Here is a 6000-nt window from a genome sequence, read left to right as displayed (position 1 = left end):
ACTGGTATTAGCTTCTGGTATACCATTTTTTATCAATTCTACTGTGTTTTGTTTTTTTTGGCAAATAAATTTAGCGAGGGCTTTTGTTTATTTTCTTATAAATTACATGTTTTAAAAACAATACTATGTGTAATAAGCATAAAACATGTATGAGTAAACTTAATGAAGAATTTTTAATAGATTATTTTTCACAGAATGTGGTACATTACATGTATGTCAATCTTTATAAAACTAGCGTATATTTCGTGCGCCATAAATTGCAAGTTTTTTGTAAATATCATTTACTTGCATGATAGGTATATATGGTCTAACCAAAATTTTCTTCATAAAGCTACAGCTGTATTTACCACATATATGTTTTGTCACAAGTATACATTTAAAAAAAAAATACCCAAATTCCAACCGTTGAAATAAACTCAACTCATTCTCTGATAAGTTCATTGTGTTTTGTGCGTGCATATCTTATTTGTCTGCTGCAACAGCAGCCAATCAGCGGTAAGCTGAATCCACAAAAAGAAAGTTTGTGTTTTAGGAGCAGGTAAATTGTTTATGCGACACTGTCAAGAAAACCACACCAAATAATAACAAGAAACATAAATATTCACTTAAATGTATTGTGTTGTAAAGTAAATGTTTTTAACACTTATTGCATCTTGCAAAACATGTGATGACCCTTAATCATCTGTCATATATCTGATATACATGTATATCATATATCTGATATACATGTATATCATATATTTTTTAAACCAAGGACGCGGAATCAAAATTTCCGGAAAAATCAATTTTTAAACCTCGATATCTCTGTAATGCATCATCCGATTCAAAAACGGATTTCAGTTTTGAACTCAGCATGAAAGTTTCTGTAAGATACGTACGTAAAATTTTTAAAATTGAAAAACATGAAAATTCAAAAAAATTGGTTTTGCTTCCGGTCGATATTAATGTGGATTAAAGTACTATATAATTGAAAAATTTTCACCGGTTTAGAATTTTCAAATTTTACAATATTTAACCAAAAAATAGCTTTTAAAAATATTTCAAAAGGTAAAAATTGTAAAAACCCCAGCGGGATTCGAACTCATGACTTACAGGTTCCTAGTAAACCCTCTAACCCACTGCGTTAAGGAGTTAGGTGACCATTTTTGAAAAGAAACTACATGTACTTATATAATTACACTTTATTTTATTGTTTATTTCGATAAACAATACGTCACAACATGGAAGTGTCCCATATCACCTTAAACTCGGAACACCTCTGACCTAATAAGATCGCCGCATTAAATACAAAGTTTGATTTAACTCTAATTTGTTTATCATCAAGAAATTCTGCATCGCTGATAAATAAAGTTTTCTTCTGTATAATGAAATACCAATTAACTGACTATTCGGACAATAGCAAGTTTATTGTCCTACTCCACAGCAACTATTTCCCTTGGCTTTGCCTCATTAAATAGTTGCTGTCTTGGGGGACAATAAACTTGCTATTGTCCTCATACCCAGTAAATACTAAATAGGCATATAATATCCCATCCACCTACATTTCATGTTATATAACCTCCCGTTTGTAACCTTCAATTTCACTGTAAAGTCAACACATCTGTCATAGCCGCAAGTTTCACAATTTATTTCTGCTTCTCATGTACTTAAAATTAGGGGCCTTAATATTGCTTACCAATTCCAACAAGAGACATCCCTCTAACTATTGATAATCATTAAAATTCATTTCATGAATCTACACAACAATGATAAACCTTCAAGTACAGTCACTCTCAATTTTACAAAAATATTGACGATACTTTATCCGAAACTGTTCCTTGTACCTTTAACTTAGTACACTAACATTTTTATGAAAAGACGGTTTGTCTTAGAATAAGAAAGCTAACAATTCTGAGAAAAAGAATACTACATATTGCCAATTCCATTGAGGTTTAATAAAAATATGGCCATTTAAGTGAACCCACCATTTCCAATTTCCTTTAGTAAACACAGATTTACAGGGTTCTCCATAGTAAAACATCTTTACCTGACCTTTTAGAGGTCAACTGTTATTCAACCACCTTTAAAAAGAAACCTTATACAATACAATATATGCCTACATGAAATAATCATGATAAAAGCTTCACATCACTTAGAAATACCCTTACATGTATACCCCCCACCCCCCAATCTTTTGATTTTCATAAAAAGTCATGGTTTGAAATGTTTTACCTAATTTTATGAAACGTGTGGCAATTTCCTTGAGTCATTTCTCACACATATTTGAAAACAATCATCAATGATTCTAAAATTTGATCTTTATTTGTTTATTGTATGATTTGTACCATTTTAATTAACAAATAGACAGCTGTCCTGCTTGTGATTTCTTGTTTTCATGAAAAAAGTAAGCTAACAATCATATTTAGTGAATATCTAATCTATTCTGATTTCTAGTCTCCTTCTAACCATGCTAAAACAGTAAGTTACAACCTACAAGTTAGACATCTGCCTTAAATTAGAATTAAATTCAAACACACCCAGGTAGCTGAAGACAGAGTTGATTTCAATGAAAAATGTTCAAATTTGACATGTTTTTCTACTTTTTTTCTGCATATATACCTTAGAAAGGTAGAAATAGGTTGTTTCTTGTTCATTTCAAAAGTAATTATCATAGCAGATGTTATTTCAAAGTCAAATGTACATTTACATATCCTACATGTAATCTTAATGCAGACAAATAAATAGAGGGGGGGGGGGATTTTTCAATTATGTAAACACATCTAAATATCTTTATGGAATAAAAAATAAAGGAAACATAATTGCATACTTTTATTGAAAAACAAATTTTCACAGCAATTATGAATTTCTTTAAACAGCCTTAATTTTGTTTTCATAATTTCTTATCAAACACAAACCACAACATGGCATGATGCTTTCTTCAAGTTCCATTATTGTTCATGCATTATTGGATTTAATTTGAATTACCGGTAAATAGTCTGTAGAACACAAGGAATATGCATGTGGATAGAGGTGACAGGTTAATCTCAGGAGCTGACCCACAGGAATCAACAGGTACCGGTAAAAGCCATGTGGTAACAAGAGGCTGTTTTGAGCTGAAATAAAAAAAAATAATAATTAGCTGTGTTTACATACATGTACTAGTAATAGCTGTGTTTACATTAACATATGCATAGTATTTCTGTAAAAAATACACTGACCATGCAGTGTAATAAGTATGACATATCCCAATACATGATATAACATTTAGGCAGTACAAGATCAAAAAATTGCATATCAAGTCATAATATAATATTAAAAAATTTTCATAGGTATAAACACTTATCAAATTGAGAGAGAGAGAGAGAGTTTGAGAGAGAGAGAGAGAGAGTTTATTACGGTACCGTACTTGTAGTGCAACAGTCAATATTTCAATTCGTAAATTACAAATGAATATTACCCACCGAACAGCGTCAAAGTACATGTACTGGTATTAGCTTCTGGTATACCATTTTTTATCAATTCTACTGTGTTTTGTTTTTTTTGGCAAATAAATTTAGCGAGGGCTTTTGTTTATTTTCTTATAAATTACATGTTTTAAAAACAATACTATGTGTAATAAGCATAAAACATGTATGAGTAAACTTAATGAAGAATTTTTAATAGATTATTTTTCACAGAATGTGGTACATTACATGTATGTCAATCTTTATAAAACTAGCGTATATTTCGTGCGCCATAAATTGCAAGTTTTTTGTAAATATCATTTACTTGCATGATAGGTATATATGGTCTAACCAAAATTTTCTTCATAAAGCTACAGCTGTATTTACCACATATATGTTTTGTCACAAGTATACATTTAAAAAAAAAATACCCAAATTCCAACCGTTGAAATAAACTCAACTCATTCTCTGATAAGTTCATTGTGTTTTGTGCGTGCATATCTTATTTGTCTGCTGCAACAGCAGCCAATCAGCGGTAAGCTGAATCCACAAAAAGAAAGTTTGTGTTTTAGGAGCAGGTAAATTGTTTATGCGACACTGTCAAGAAAACCACACCAAATAATAACAAGAAACATAAATATTCACTTAAATGTATTGTGTTGTAAAGTAAATGTTTTTAACACTTATTGCATCTTGCAAAACATGTGATGACCCTTAATCATCTGTCATATATCTGATATACATGTATATGTAAAAGATGGGAGAAATAACGATAGAACAAACTGGGATTCGAACCTGGCCCTCTGAATCTCTAGTCAAGTGCTCTACCAACTGAGCTACATGTATCTGGCACCGGTATTCAAACCAGTCTGACCGTCACATTCCTCCCCCCTTAAATGATCTTCACCCTCGAAGATCACCCCTGGCAGGATCGAGTTAACCTGTTAGTTCCAGGGGTTGGTCACAACACCAATATTGTAACAGGATGGTAGAAATAATGAAGGACCAAACCGGGATTTGAACCTGGGCCCCCTGAATCTCTAGTCAGGTGCTCTACCAACTGAGCTATCTGGCACTGGTATTCAAACTGGTCTGATCGTCACATATATAAAGAATTATTTTAAACAATGTTGTTCAATAAAAAATAACACTCGCAACCTTCAGTTTTTGTCTGTAATTAATTAATATTGGCGTACGATCAGTTCTCGCTGAGTACCATTTCTCACCAGTGCATTGTTACGTCATTTTATCAACACATAAAATTACATACGAAAATATGATGTAACAGTGCACCAGCGAGAAATGGTCCTCGGCGAGAACTGCTCGCACGCCAGTACTGCCAGTAGTCAGATTAAAAAAAGAGAATAAAAAATTACATTTAAAACATTAACAAAGACAATTTAAGTACACATCATAACTGCTAAACAAGAAAAATTATGTGAACTGGTAGAATGGTACGCATAGTTCTAACTTGTAACCTACATGTAGAAGTACATGTACCGGGTACCCGTTGGTCTGCTAAACCTCTCTAATGATACAATGATCGGCATCATAAAGATATTAAAGTCATGTTTTAACTCTGAAGTCTGAAGTATACAATTTTATTTACTTGAAGTTATGTCTACAGGGTATTCATGACTACATTTGGAGTCTTCTGCACAAGAATATATGATATGTTTCTAATAAGACCCTGCTTTGAATTTTGAGTTGAAAATTCACAATCTGTTATTTTTTTAAATAGATAAATTCAGTTACCCTTTCCAGTCCCCCATGAACCTCGAGCGAGTCTAAACATCCATGAAACATGTAAAAATTACACGTTAGTAAACAAACACCCACATCATAACAAAAACATCTAACAGTGTGCACGTACTTACATGTACATCTATACTATATACTAAATTTTAACCAGTTAACAAGAAACTTTAAAAGGAGTAATAAAAGCCTCACCTTCTTCAGTAACAGCCACATAAATCACACACTTTAATGTCCATCTTTTCTCCTTTATTACTCGTAGCTTATCAACGGCTGATCGTCGACAGAAGTGTGGCTGTCAGAATTTCCTCGTAAACGATTCACACGAGAAAAATATCCTCCTTAAACAAATATGTAGTATTGTTCCCTGTGCATGTTCATATGTTTCACAGTAAATTGAAAATGCATGTATACACCGAAAGAATACACAACTTCTCTTCTGCATTACGGCTCTCTCTTTTCTACAATGCCGTTCGTTACTGTTTACATTCGGCGCGCGCGGGGGGGTTACATACAGGGGCGCCCCGACAAATAGTTGCACATAGAACGTTAAAATAATGTGTGTTCATTGAATTCATAAATGATATAGATGAAAAAAATGAAATTGAATCACAACAATTTACCTAAGACGCAACATAACGTAATGCAGTAAATGCCTGGGCCTTAAAGTGTTCGCTTGTGTGTCTATGTAGACATATTAACTCGTTCATGTACGATTCTCACATATTTGTTTTATGAAATTTGAAAAAAATATAGCACAGAACTTGTTTAATTTGATACCAAATGACATTATTTAATATATTAACAATAACTGAATTAATTT

At 32.3% G+C, this 6000-nt stretch overlaps 1 long non-coding RNA gene across 1 annotated transcript; it reads right to left on the bottom strand.

Annotated features, from left to right (window-relative positions):
* Positions 1–2793: 2793 nt before the first annotated feature.
* On the bottom strand, positions 2794–5670 carry LOC128182936 (uncharacterized). Its single transcript, XR_008243490.1, has 2 exons — positions 5373–5670; positions 2794–3092 (listed from the first exon to the last, which is right to left on the bottom strand). It is a non-coding gene; the product is annotated as an uncharacterized LOC128182936 (long non-coding RNA).
* Positions 5671–6000: the final 330 nt, after the last annotated feature.

This window comes from Crassostrea angulata, chromosome 5 (assembly GCF_025612915.1).
Source record: "Crassostrea angulata isolate pt1a10 chromosome 5, ASM2561291v2, whole genome shotgun sequence".
Taxonomy (NCBI): Eukaryota; Metazoa; Mollusca; class Bivalvia; order Ostreida; family Ostreidae; genus Magallana; species Magallana angulata.
This window is presented reverse-complemented; position numbering and strand designations above follow the sequence as displayed.